Below are 13583 nucleotides of genomic sequence, written 5' to 3' on the forward strand. Positions count from 1 at the left end.
AATGCCTTACAACTGAACGTTATTATAAAGTGTTACTGTTGATTTAAATAAGTGAAGTTTATGCAATGTTGATATTCTTTCTCCTATCCTGGGATATTGTGAAGAAATCCCCAAAATGTGTAAACACAGTGGTCTGTGGCACTTTTAGCATTGCTCCATTTGTGCAAATTTGTGCTCCATGCAAAATCTTGTGCATTTATTGGGGGTAATTGAGACCCATGTGGCTTTAAAAATCCTGCGCATCGCCATTAAGTTACAATGAGTTAATTGCGGATCAGCGGTGAGCTTGAACTGGTGATAAACACTATCCTGCGGTTCTATATGCTGGGAAACATCCCTATCTTACTTTCTCAACAATATTTTCTTTCTTATTTGTACTCTTGATCTCCTGCACAGGCTGATACATTTATGAATTTGGCAGACGTTTTTATCCAAAGCAGCGTATGTGTTGCATTCAGGGTATTGTATACTTTCATGCAATCCTTGGAAATCAAAGCCATGGCTTCGTTATGCGTCATGGCCATTGTTAGCGTCATGCTCTATTGTTTGAACCACTGGAACACGTCAGAGGCGTTGGTCAAAATATGAGAAAGGCTTTTGACACTTGCCATGTACTGCCACACCTTTAGGAATGCTTTTCATATATCAATCTACCTGAGCTTTCTTTTTGTAATAATATTTGTAAGTCAGAAGTGTCTTTATTTTTAGTATTTTATTTTATTTTATTTTGTTTAGATTTGTTTGTTTGCTTTGCCTTTGTTGTGAGTTTTATTTTATTTATTTGTTTGTTTGTTTATGCTATTTTTATTTTGTGCAGTTTAGATTTGTTTGTTTTACTTTGACTTTGTTTTGGCTTTTGATTTGCTTTGAGTTTTATTTTATTTTATTTGTTTGTTTGTTTATGCTTTTTATTTTGTGTAGTTTAGATTTGTTTGTTTTTCTTTGGTTTGTTTTGTTTTGATTTACTTTTGCTTTATTTATTTATTTTATTTTAGGTACACACCTCTTATCATATGTAGGGTCATGCTGGTGCATCTCGGCCCATTATTTGGATTTTCTTTTCTTTTTTTCATTTCATTATTTTATTATTTGAGTTAATTTTATTTGATTTATTTTAGGTACACACTTCATGAGCAAAATTAAACAATATTTTTCTTTTTTAGCAGCCAAATTCCAGACATTAGACAAGTGCCTCTCACGACCCATGTGACCCGTTTTATCTATTTACTCTGCTACTACAGGGCTTGAATTACCCAGCTGGAGCTCTGGAGGGCCTGATTCCTGACCCTTAACATTTGCACTGTAAACCTGACTGGCAGCAGGAGGAGACACTGACTGGCTAACCGGCCATTGGCAAACATCAAACACACCTCAAAGGTTCCAGAGCATACTTTGCACCGCTGGTTGTTATGGGTGATTGTCATGGCATAGGGTCTGGTTCATGGGTGGAGCCAAACATCTGGTGTGTAATACTGTTGACTAAAGATTTGAGGGTTTTTCTGTTCCTTAAAGAGATAGTTCACCTCAAAATGAAAATGCTGTTATTGTTTACACACCCCCATGCCGTTCCAAACCTGTATGATGGCTTCTGTGTAACATACAAGTTATTCTAAGAAAGAATATCACACCTCTATGGGTCTTTAAGTGTGTGTGTATCTGCGTAATCTTGATTTGTATTTGAGTTGAGTTGCCCCTCTGTTCACATTATATAACCTGATCATAGTGACGTCTGTGCGATTAAACGCCAAGTCCTGGCTTGCAGGGCACTTGTCAGATGATATTGTTTTGCAGACGAGTAGGCTTACATTTCGTCAGCACTATAAATATACACAAGTCCACCAATACTGATACTTAGAACTTTCACACACATACTATACTGAAGATATATACCATACTGCTCACCACACTCTCTCTGGCATGAGATGGGGAGGTTTCACTGTGAATTTAGGCCTTGTCTAGTGGGTGTATTTATAAGCGGTGAAACCCGCCTAGTCCTGCGTGCCGTGGATGCCATGGGTGTTACCAGAGCAGCCACCAAAGGCCACATACATTCCCAAAGCCTCTGGCATTAACAAAACTCGACAGCCATCCATGTCTTATGTTTATTTCTACTGCTTAGATGTTAAAGGGATAGTTGACCCAAAAATGAAAATTCTGTCATTAATTACTCACCCTCATGTCAAACCAAAACCAAAGACATTTGGTCATCTTCAGAACACGATGAAGATCTTTTCAATGAAAACTGAGAGCTTTCCATCTCCCTCCATTGATAGCCTACTCAACTACCTTGGTTGGTTTCTTCCTTGCCATATCTCTGTTGAAAAAGTGTAAAAGTGGTAATAGACACTATATTGTGACCAGGTTGCACACTGTGTCCTCTTTCTCTCTCTTACACAAAGTTTTTTTTTTCCATTAAGCTTTCTGTCTCAAATAAAAGCTGCATTCATTTTGGTTATTTTTAGGGCCAATATCCATCCTGAAACATCATTCCTCTGTAATTCTGCACAGGACAGCAGAGGATCGGAAAACCTGAGAACACTTTTGAAATGGCAACAGGAAACAAGGAGAAATGAAGTGAGCTTCATGCCAGGGACTCTTTAAAGATCCAAGAGCCCCATCAACAGTAGCACAGAATGGCCCATAAACCCAGCGTTCTCCACTCAAGTTTCCATCTGCTAAATTCTAGTCTGGTTAAATAAGACAGAATCTTTTTTCCAGAGAGTACATTTATCGCATTTATTTATTTCCTTTTGTAAAATGGTCGTACCACCAGAACATCACAACAGAATTCGCTGAGCATGAAAGAGTTATAAAAGAGACTGGAGATATAAATCTATCAGGAGCTAAATGAGGTCAGTGCAGAAAGGCAATGGGACTGTTAAAAGAATGTTTTTAATATTTATTTACAGATTCTGTGACATTACCACAGTCAATCATTTCGATTCATCTATCAGTTTTGTATACAGTAATTAAAGGTCGCATTTAAAATAATTTATCTTACAATGGAAATCAAGTCATTGAGGCAAGGCATTGAAAAGCAGAAATTTTAAAAGTTTTTAAAAACTGAATATTATTGGAGGAGTAAAGTTTGTTTAAATGATCCTTTTAGGGGTGGAACTACTGTACCTTGGATGAAAATGTTAATTATTTTTAAGCAGATTTTTACCCCTTAGACTTATATTACACTAATGTGATTTTGTTAGGGTTGGTTTTTAGAAGGATTAATCAAAGAGGGATTAATCTAAACTATTTTCTATGTTAATCAATTGCATGCCACATGCAGCATCAACAGTTTAAGTGTGTAACATGAGACAATCCAATCCAACCATTTGTACAAAACTACTGGTACAGTCTATAATGGAAAAGTTCACTGGCTGTGACTCACTTAAGGATTCACTTAAAATAATAGTTATGATGCACATACTCGACTTATATTGTTATTTATTAAGTTTTTTATGTGACACGTTTGAGGGAACGTTTTAGTAAAGTGTGTCTCTTCATTAGCTCTCTCTTTGAATGCAGGTACCAGTATAACTGCAGTCCTGAGATCAGTGGAACAGCATAGACCATAAATGTTTAGGTAGATGCCACAGTCGACCGCTCCAGACACGTCGGCAAGCCCACCATCTTGCACCCAGTGTGTCATCACTCACAGTAAGAATCAATTTTGCCACAACATTGCACAGCTTCTATTTGTGAAACCACTGAGATTTAAATTCCCCTAAAGAATTATATAATCAGTAAGTTATGACAACATACTTTTACATTGCTCTAACTCGTCAAAATAAGTCTGAAAATAAATACATTTTCAACCTTTTTTTATAAGTTATTCAAGATTCAACTACTTTTTAAGTCAGTGTAATGCAATTTAAGTTGTAATGACTTAAAAATCGAAGTTGATTGTACTTAATTTAAGGCAGCAACTTTTTAACTTTAAGTTAAGAAATGGGATAAACTTTCACAGGCCACTAATTAAGCATCTCTCTCTCTCTCTCTCTCTCTCTCTATATATATATATATATATCAATATCAATGAGTTAGACACTGTGAGAATTGGCTTCACCATTTTTGACCTTCAGCCCACATACACATGCCTCTTGGCAAAACAAGCAGTTTGTGATAGATTTATTTATTTTATTTTTTTTATTGCTTGAAATAACAAGAGATTTGGGAGAAGGTGTGACAAATCCGAAGTTTTTAAGAGCTAACTCCAAAAGAAAACCTTGACTATGAGCGGTTTATATTTCCTGTGTGTCTAGTGTGAGTGTGTGTAATGGTGACTGAACTTTATGTTCTGTATGTGTTAGTTAGTGCGAGGTTCCGGTTTCCCTAATGTCTAAGAGCATCAGAGGACAAGCTCTGTCCTGTCAAACTGAATCCGCTCTATCTCCTTCAGTCTGGGACAATAAGAATGTCTCCACTAAGATCCTGGATCACTGACAAACAAAGCATTGCACCAGCGTGACAGAAAAGTGATGACAGACCAGCTATACCTCCTTCTGGTGTGTGACTGCGCTTGAGTTTGATGCACATCATTCAACTTGTCTCTCTATTTGATTTGCTTTCAAAGGCCTCTCTCTTGTCTTCATTCCCTAGATTTGATTTGATTTCAAAAGCCTCTTTCTTGTCTTCATTCCCTAGACTTTTTTTTCCATCGATATTTTAGAGGAGATGGAAAACGGAAAACAAGCCCTGAACAGAATTGTCCTTTCTTTTTTTGGTTTCCCGCATCTGATTTTGAAGACAGTGGATATGCACACATAGACAGAGTTTCACCAAAATCAATGTAGGATGATGGTATGATATCAATGTTTGTGGTAGGAGGATGAGTGGGCAGAACAATATGGTTGCCCTATCTTTTTTTTTTTTTTTTGGCATTGTTGGTTGAAGCTGAGTGGACAGAGTTTAGAAAGGGACTGGTGCTGTCCGTTGAACTGTGACCACTCAAACGTAGAAAGCAAGAAAGAGATTGTTTTCAGTTGAGGATTGTTTCACTTTAATTTCTGTTATGTGGGTGGGATTTCTTCACTGAACCAGAAGAATAAACAGGACATTTCTGATACTGTGTTCCTCAGCTTCTAATCAGCTTTTTCACACCTCTCTGTGTGTCTGAGTAAGGCGTGACGACGAGTTCATCCGAGGTTTCGGAGAGCTCACACCACAGTGACATATTCTGCAGTGAGTTCATTTAGGAATGGCAGCCACGTGAAACAAAAAATGATTTCCTTGTGGCTACACAGTCTACAACATTTATGCAATGTTAATGATGATTATTAATAATAATAATAATGTATTGATTAATTATGAATGTCAATTGCAATCTATTTAACTTTTGTAGAGAGTTTTTAGTTGAAAATGTGGACATTAAAAAAATTAAAAAAAAGATTGCTTTTGTTCACATAATTAAAGAGATTGATTATTAAATGTATGTAGTCCATAAAAATTGTCTGATATTTCCAGGCTTTTAAATGTTCAGTCAAAGAAAGAAAGTCATACAGGTTGGCATGTGGTTGAGTAAATGATGAGGGCAGAAAGTAAATAGGATCTATTTTTGTCTTTATGTCGAATTTATTGCTTTATTAAAGGGGTCCTTGATTATGATTTCACTTTTTTAACTTTAGTTAGTGTGTAATGTTGCTGTTTGAGCATAAACAACATCTGCAAAGTTATGATGCTCAAAGTTCAAAGCAAAGGGAGATATTTTCTTTTACAGAAATCGCTTTTTAAGGACTACAACAAACGGCTGGTAGGGACTACAACGAGCTTCTTCCCGGGTTGGTGACATCACAAACCCTAATATTTACATAAATCCCGCCCCCGGGAACACACAACAAAGGGGGTGAGGCCATGTTGGGCTGCTTTAGAGAAGAGGAAAAGTTGTTGTCGCTGTTTTTTACACCCCAGAAAAAGTTACTAAGGCTGGCGAACTTGGAGATGTTAAATTTTATTTTTAACATTGTTCCTGAACATTATAACCTCAACGTTTGTCTGTGCGCTGCACATTTACGGAGAACAACTTCCAGAAGAGAGTACAATGCAGGCTATATGCACAAAAGCTTCTCCTGAAAGACATAGCCATTCCCATTTTGTCAGGGCAATCTGTTGTTTATGGATCACAACTTGTAAATATGTCTTATTATTTGTAGTTGTGTTTTCTATTAACAGTTCCAGTTATAAGTTTTATGTAGTTGCTATTATAGCTATGATGTAAAGGAAGGGCAAAGCTTTGCCTCCGCTAGCCTGCAAAATAACATTAATATTAATGTAGTGTTAACTTTAGCTTTTGTAAGCTCTTGTTTTTGTAAGACTGTTCACCTACCCTTAGGAAAATTATCCATTATTTTGTGATCAATTACTGTTTTCATTATCATAGTTTTCTGACAAAGATGATTAAATGGTAGATTACATCCTATCTATAAGCAAATTGCAAAAAAAAAAAAAAAAAACACACTCTAAAATGTCCTGTGAAATCTGTGCTTGCAAAGTTCGAGCTTGAAATCCGTTCAGCACAACCCTCTTGTTCGTTAACATTGTCAGGGTCTGAATCGGCTCGAAATGGTTTGAAATTGACGCCATCGTTAATATTTACATCAGAGTAGAGCTCACGGGTATGAAGGAGCGTGACATTTCCCGAACATGCGCTATCAATCACAACAGACTGTTAATGCTAACCAATCACAGCACATTTCGTATTTCGGAAGGAGGGGCTTCATCGGAAACGACGTGTTTGACTGACTGAGGAGAGAAGAACTGTAATAATGTAAAATATGTGAAAAATAATGCATTTTTTGAACAATCAAGCATGAAAACATACACCCCAAAAACAAAATCAAGACTTCATAAAAGGGCATAATAGGACCCCTTTAAAGCAAGCTCTTGGCACTGTACTTGGCATGTAACCAAGTTACTTGACCATGTACTTGGTCCTGTGCTTGTGAGAGCATTATTGGAGATGATAGGGTGTGTAATGTGGCTTGGAGGATCAGTCTGTTGATAGAGTTTCATGCACAGCACCAGCAGAAATATGGAATGGACTGCAGGAGAGTTGGCAATACAGTATACAGTGTGCCATACAGGGACAAACCACAACTGACCCCGGAGACCACATTCCTCCTGACCACTCGCCTCCATAGATGGAGTGAATCCTGCAGTTGCTTCTAAGGGCGGGAACTCCTCTGAATTTCAGCAGGGCATTAAAATACGGCCATGATTACGCCCCTGCTATCACAGGCAGACGCGGGGCAGAGGTTAAGGGAGGACTCTCTGAGAGAGCTCCATCGTGGGAGGCCCGGCCTGACTCGTGATGGGCACGCGGAACAGGAACGCAGACCAACAACTGAAGGTTCACCGCAGCAGTTAGTGTTTCACTCCATTCCGAACTAGAGGAAGAACCACACAGGAGGAGAAAGAAAAGAGAGGGAAAGAATAACTAAGAGAATTTTAGCACAGTTCAGTCTGGATGAAATTATGGCAATATTTCAGTTTTCAGATGCGAATGCGTTGGAAAGGCCAGTGGTGCTGCATGGTCTAGGACCAGCATTGCCATGCAATTCACCAGAGTCAAATGTTAATCATCTGAACTGTTCTTTCTGATCAAAGTGGTTTGATTTCATGTGTAGTAGGTTGTTACTCTGACATCTGGTTGTCAGTGGGTTTACATGTTTCCTGATAGAGGTGTACAGCACAGCCTCCTGTCACGTTCTCCTAAGGTTTGCGTTCACATACTGGAGCTCTGCATTCTCAGCTGTTGAGATTCTGTCTGTCTGCACACTATGAACTAAAACCATGAGCTAAAGAGGGGCCCCCAAATTATCTTACAACTTTAAGGAGCAAACACCTATCAACATCAAAGCTTTAAGATTAAGGAAAAATAATTTAACTATTTATGTTTTTTCTTAATAATATATATATATTTTTTTTTTTTATAAATGTCACCAGGCTAACAGATATATGACCCTGGACCACAAAACCAGTCACATGGGTCAATTTTTTGAAATTGAGATTTATACATCATCTGAAAGCTGAATAAATAAGCTTTCCATTGATGTATGGTTTGTTAGGATAGGACAATATTTGGACAATATCTGGAATCTGAGGGTGCAAAAAATCTAAACATTAAGAAAATCACCTTTAAAGTTGTACATTTTTGTTCGCAATTATGCTGCATTCACTTACAAAAATAAATGTTTTATATATTTACGGTAGAAAATATCTTCATGGAACATGATGTTTACTTAATATCCTAATGATTTTTGGCATAAAAGAAAAATCGATAAAATTGACTTGTTGGCTATTGCCACAAATATACCCGTTCTACTTGTGACTGTTTTTGTGATCCAGGGTCACATGTAAGTCATTAAAATATATAATTAAATATTAAATTAATATAAAATATGAATTTTATATAGATAATATGTTAATTATGTTAATTAATATTATTTTATTTGATTGTTCGTTATAATTTTATTAAATTTTTTGACGAAATTCAAATATATAATTTGATCTGGTGAGAAAAAATATAGTAATAAACGTATATATTAAAAAATAGTCTGAATTTATTGTGTTTTATGTATATTTAGGGGTTAAAAACATTCATAAAACAAGATAAATTCCCCTTTAAAAAAAATTGGTTAATCATTTTTAAGCATTAATCAATATTTGGTTAATGCTGTTTATGCTCAAAACAAGAAACAAATAAACAAACAAAACAAATAGATTTTTGTCTTGTTTAATTGATGTTTACAAAACAAACAAACATACAGATTAAGAATTTATTTATTTATTTAGTCATTATTTATTTTCCTGTTTCTAGAGAGAAAGGGAAAGTGACTGAGCATATGGCAAGTCTCATTCATCCAGCTTGATGATGATGTGAGATATTTGGTGTGTTACAATTGCCTCCTGTGTCCCCAACTACCGTTCACTATCCTCACAAACACTCATCCTTCATTGTCCAGTCACCTCAGAGAAAGCGGTATCAGGATGGGATGGTGAAACAAACCACTGTTTTTATGAACCAGCCCTCCCTCCCAAATTTCTGTCCTCCCTTCTGGCTGAAAGAGAACCTCTGTTCTGTACCGGACAGCATGGTGCAGAGACAACAGGAAAAGGTCTTGTTAGCAGCTACACGAGCAGAGACATGGCATTTCAGAATCATAGACTGAGTGGGTGGATGGATGAAAGGGTGAAGAGACTGGAAAATTGTCACCCCACAAATAGAGACAGCTACAGTAGGGCTCAGATGTTTTGTCCCCGTAATGGACCACAGACATGGACATTCCAGTCCTTATATTTTTTTGGATTTGATTTTGACCAGAACTGAAGAATGTGAAAGGAGGGCTGGCCAAAGTATAGCATGTGAACAGAATCTTTCCAGACAATTGATGTCTGTTTTCTGGATAAGAGATATTTGAAAAAAAACAAAAAAACTTGGAATCTTATTCATATAGTTCACGGAAATGTTCTGGTCTGAAGTGTCACGTGTGCTGCAGAGCTATATATATATATTGGAATAATCTTTTTTTTTTTAAGTATCACTCTCAACAATTTATATGATCAAACATACAGTAAAATAGTAATACTGTTTTCTATTGGAAGGTATTTTAAAATGCAATTGATTCCTGTGATGGCAAAGCTGAATTTTCACCATCATTTCGCAAGTCTTCAGTGTCACATGATCCTTCATAAATCATTCTAATATGCAGATATGAGCAAGAACAGTGTAGTTAGTGTATTTTGCATTTTTCACATTTATAAATCTTCTTAGTTTTATTTACAGCTCTAAAAGTCTATTATTAAATGCAATGCGCAATAATAATGCAACCTAAATCCTAGCAGGATCAAAAATCCACATTCCACGCCACAGCCATAATTCTAGATCCCACCTAATGATCACGTTTGATTGACAGACGCACAGGGTGCTGCAAGGTGTGTCTAGGGGGGCTAATTTGAGATCATGCTCGTAAATTCATCCAAAACGTTAAACGTGACCTTCTGTAACGTATCCCTCCTCTGTTCACTGTTAGTTTTGGTGGGTGTTTAATCTACGTACATGCATTTGTATGTGTCTAGTACGTTTCGCCTGTATTTTGTCTGCTGATGTAAAACTGAGTTTTCTTCTCAAACTCATTTGTACACTAATTTGACATGGTCTGGCAGTCTGTGTGTGTTCGGGTTTGATCTGGGCAGACATCCAGGCTTGCGTGCGGATGGATGAGCAAACCAGACCATGATCTGCTGAAGTCAGCCACTGACCACAGTTTAGCAGCACTTACCCCTGCTGTTTCATTACTGGGTACAGTATGTTACAGTAGTTTTGCTCAGTCACATGGGTTTGGAGAAACAGTACGCCAATATCCCCAGCACAGAACTGTGAATCTGACCTCAGGGCAGTGGTTCTCAACTGGTTTAGCTTCCCAGATTAGACTATCAATATCTTTTAGACATTAGCTATTTACACAAAGTATAGTTGTAGATGCTATTTGCACCAAGTATAAATAGCAACAAATGTGTGTTGTTCACACTAAGTGCAAATAATGGATGCTATTCACACAAAGTGTAAATAATTGTACAATGCTACATGTACTAAAGGAAAAGTATAGAGTGGGCGGAGTTATTAAAAATTGCATTGGCCAAAAAGTTTGTCTATTGCACTAATACCCCCCCCCCCCCCCCCCCATAAATCATTCTGATATGCTGATTTGGTGCTTAAGTAACATTTTTTATATGTATATCACAATTAAAAAGGCTTGTGCGGCTTCATATTTTTGAGTACACCATGATACTTTTTGATGATAAATAGAAAGTTTTAAAAAACGGCATTTATTTAAAATACACTTTTTAAAATGGACTTTACTGTCCCTTTTGAACAATTTAATGCATCTTTGCTAAATACAAGTCTTAATTACTTTAAAACAATAAATAGATTTAAAAAAAAATCTTACTGAACCCAAACTTTTTAATGGCAGCCAGTGTATGCAGAAAAATGAAAAATGAATAAACAAACCACAAAACAATGCAACAAACACAAATATTGTAGCCATATTAGTGACTGATGAATTTGCATAAAAAAATGAATGAACAAAATGATTTCCTTTTGAAACTTTATAGTGTATGTTTTTACATGTTGCTTGTGCTTTTCTTGTTTATTATGCTTTTCTCTTCTTATATTGTAATGCGTTTAGCATTAATTTCAAAGTCTTCTCACGGCCGTTGTAGTGGCCATTCAGAGAGCTTTAAAATGAGTTCAGGCCTATCACTATGAACCTTTTTGAGTGACTTTTACGTATGGTCCACAGATGTGATTTTACTTTTTAATGATTCGTACACAGACATTTTGGTCCTTTCCATGAGTTATGATGAAGGTATTGCAAAGCTCAGCCCCAAAAAACGTGGACAGAATTACTCACATGTAGCCAGGGCTTAATTTGAGCCGGAACACGCCGGAACATGTTCCGTCACCTCCGACATTGGATCCGGAACCTTTTTTATTGGATCCGGCACCTCCTGTGTCACTATGGAAAATTAATTGCCTAAATGTAAAAAATAAAATTACTGTTTGTGTAGTGTTCAATGTTTGTGACACATGACTTGCGCGCTTGTTGTACTAGTTAAAATTGCTGTTAGCCTCGATCGTTTCACTCAGGGGAAAAATGTCAAAAAGACAGAAAAGTTTGCTTAACTTTTTCAAATATGCTGGCCAGGGCTCCGTTTCCCAAAAGCATCGTAAGCCTAAGTTGATCGTAAAAACTATCGTACGACTGATCTTAATATTACGGTCTGTTTCCCAAAAGCATCGTACCTTAAGTAGCACTTGAAAATCTTCGTAGAACTACGAGTGCTCTGGAGTAATCGTACATCCCCAAGTGCATCATAAGAAGACAGATTTATGAGGACACCTGCAGGACAACCGGCAGATTACACCCTTAACTTTATTCAAATGCAATGTGATTATAATATAAGGTTTTGATTGTACTTTATTGTACACTTTATTACTCTTTTTTGTTGTTGGTTAAATTAATGTATAAATTAAATAATTAAAAAGGTCAGAAAACAAAACAAAAAAATAGAAATAATTTAATCTAATAATTTTAATCAAAATTAAATGAATGAACAAAAAAATAAATAAAAGAAATCCTTTAAATCTGTTAAAAATTACATCTTTGTTTCGCTCTATCTCCTCTAAAAGGACATTAATTTAATCTTTTTGAAAGGTATCTTTTCTTGGTTTTTTTTTGTTTTTTTGTTTTTTTTTCAGCCATTTTGTCAGTGCCTCCGCCTGGAAGTGCTTTATATAGACTTGTCTTGATTGCTAATCCACAACAGATGACAATTATTAGGTTAAACGTTCAGAATACGATTCCATATAAGGTTATGTTTCAGCACTTCACGAATGGACAGGGACTCTTAAGTAGCACGTAGAGCGCGTTCTCGCGCGTTCATGTTAAGTGCATTTTTGGGAAACGCTTGTGGAATTGCTGCGAGCGTTCGTAACTTTGCACGTAGAAAGCACTCTTAAGAGCTAAGATACATCGTTATCGGGAAACCGGGCCCAGTCAGATCCCAAACAAGCAAAAATCGTTTCCGCTGATCAATAATGTGGAGACCACGGTGGACACAGCAGTAGCCTAGTATCGACATAATATCTCGTTATTTCGACAAAATAAGGGGACATTCTAATCTGCATTAAGCCACATTAAGCGTTCTTATAATGGTTTTCTATGGGAGGAAAATGCTTAACGTGTAATTGCGTTCATATTCTGGCCTCATCTGATTTTTTTGTACATAGCATAGCCTACTTTGTTATGATTTTAGTATCATAATGATTAATAAATGCACGCACAATTATCCGTGAACTTGATTTGAACAAATGCCTTTCAACTTGTGTGTGCAAAATTCAGAATTAAATGAATGTGCAGCAATTACAAATAGAGAGTAGGCTATGTAGGCCTACTATACTGTTGTAGCCATTAAAAAAGCGCATTTAGTTTCATATTTTTTTATTTTATTTTTTATGTTGATTTATGAAAAGTGAAAAGCACAACCGTGTAGATAGGGTGCGCAATATGAAACCCCAAAGGGCAGATGAATGCAGTTTTCTCTTTATCCTCCTCGGCCATCTCTATCTGATAATATCCGCTCCGGAGGTCCAGGGCAGAAAACCATTGGCTACCAGCTAGGCAGTCCAATGCATCATCTATCCTGGGGGTGGTGTACTGGTCGGGTATGGTGCGACTATTTAAAGTGCGGTAGTCCACACACATTCTCACATCGCCATTCTTTTTCCGAGCAATGACGATGGGAGATGCATATGGGCTCCGCGACTCTTTAATAATCCCGGCGGTCATCAAATTTTTTAAATGCCGACGAACGTCTTCAACATCCGCAGGGGCGATACGCCGGGACCGCTCACGGAAAGGGGTGTCGTCCCTCAATCGAATATGATGTTTGACCCCTTGCGCTAACCCCACATCAACATCAGATAGGGAAAACACATTCACTCTTTCTGATAATTTCTGTCTGAGTCGATCTTTCCATGCCTGAGGCACAGGGGAGTTACCAAAATCAAACAATTCTGGATCGAG

The 13583-nt window shown here is 37.0% G+C and overlaps 1 protein-coding gene across 1 annotated transcript in view; it reads left to right on the forward strand.

The window, feature by feature from the left end:
- Positions 1 to 588: 588 nt before the first annotated feature.
- Positions 589 to 13583, forward strand: part of tekt3 (tektin 3) — a 45867-nt gene continuing 32872 nt past the window's right edge. The window contains exon 1 of the mRNA XM_084135388.1: positions 589 to 1462. The gene's annotated coding sequence lies outside the window, so the exon portion shown is untranslated. The remainder of the gene's footprint in view (positions 1463 to 13583) is intronic.

This window comes from Abramis brama (genome assembly GCF_963993115.1).
Source record: "Abramis brama genome assembly, chromosome: 14".
In the NCBI taxonomy this organism is placed as follows: Eukaryota; Metazoa; Chordata; class Actinopteri; order Cypriniformes; family Leuciscidae; genus Abramis; species Abramis brama.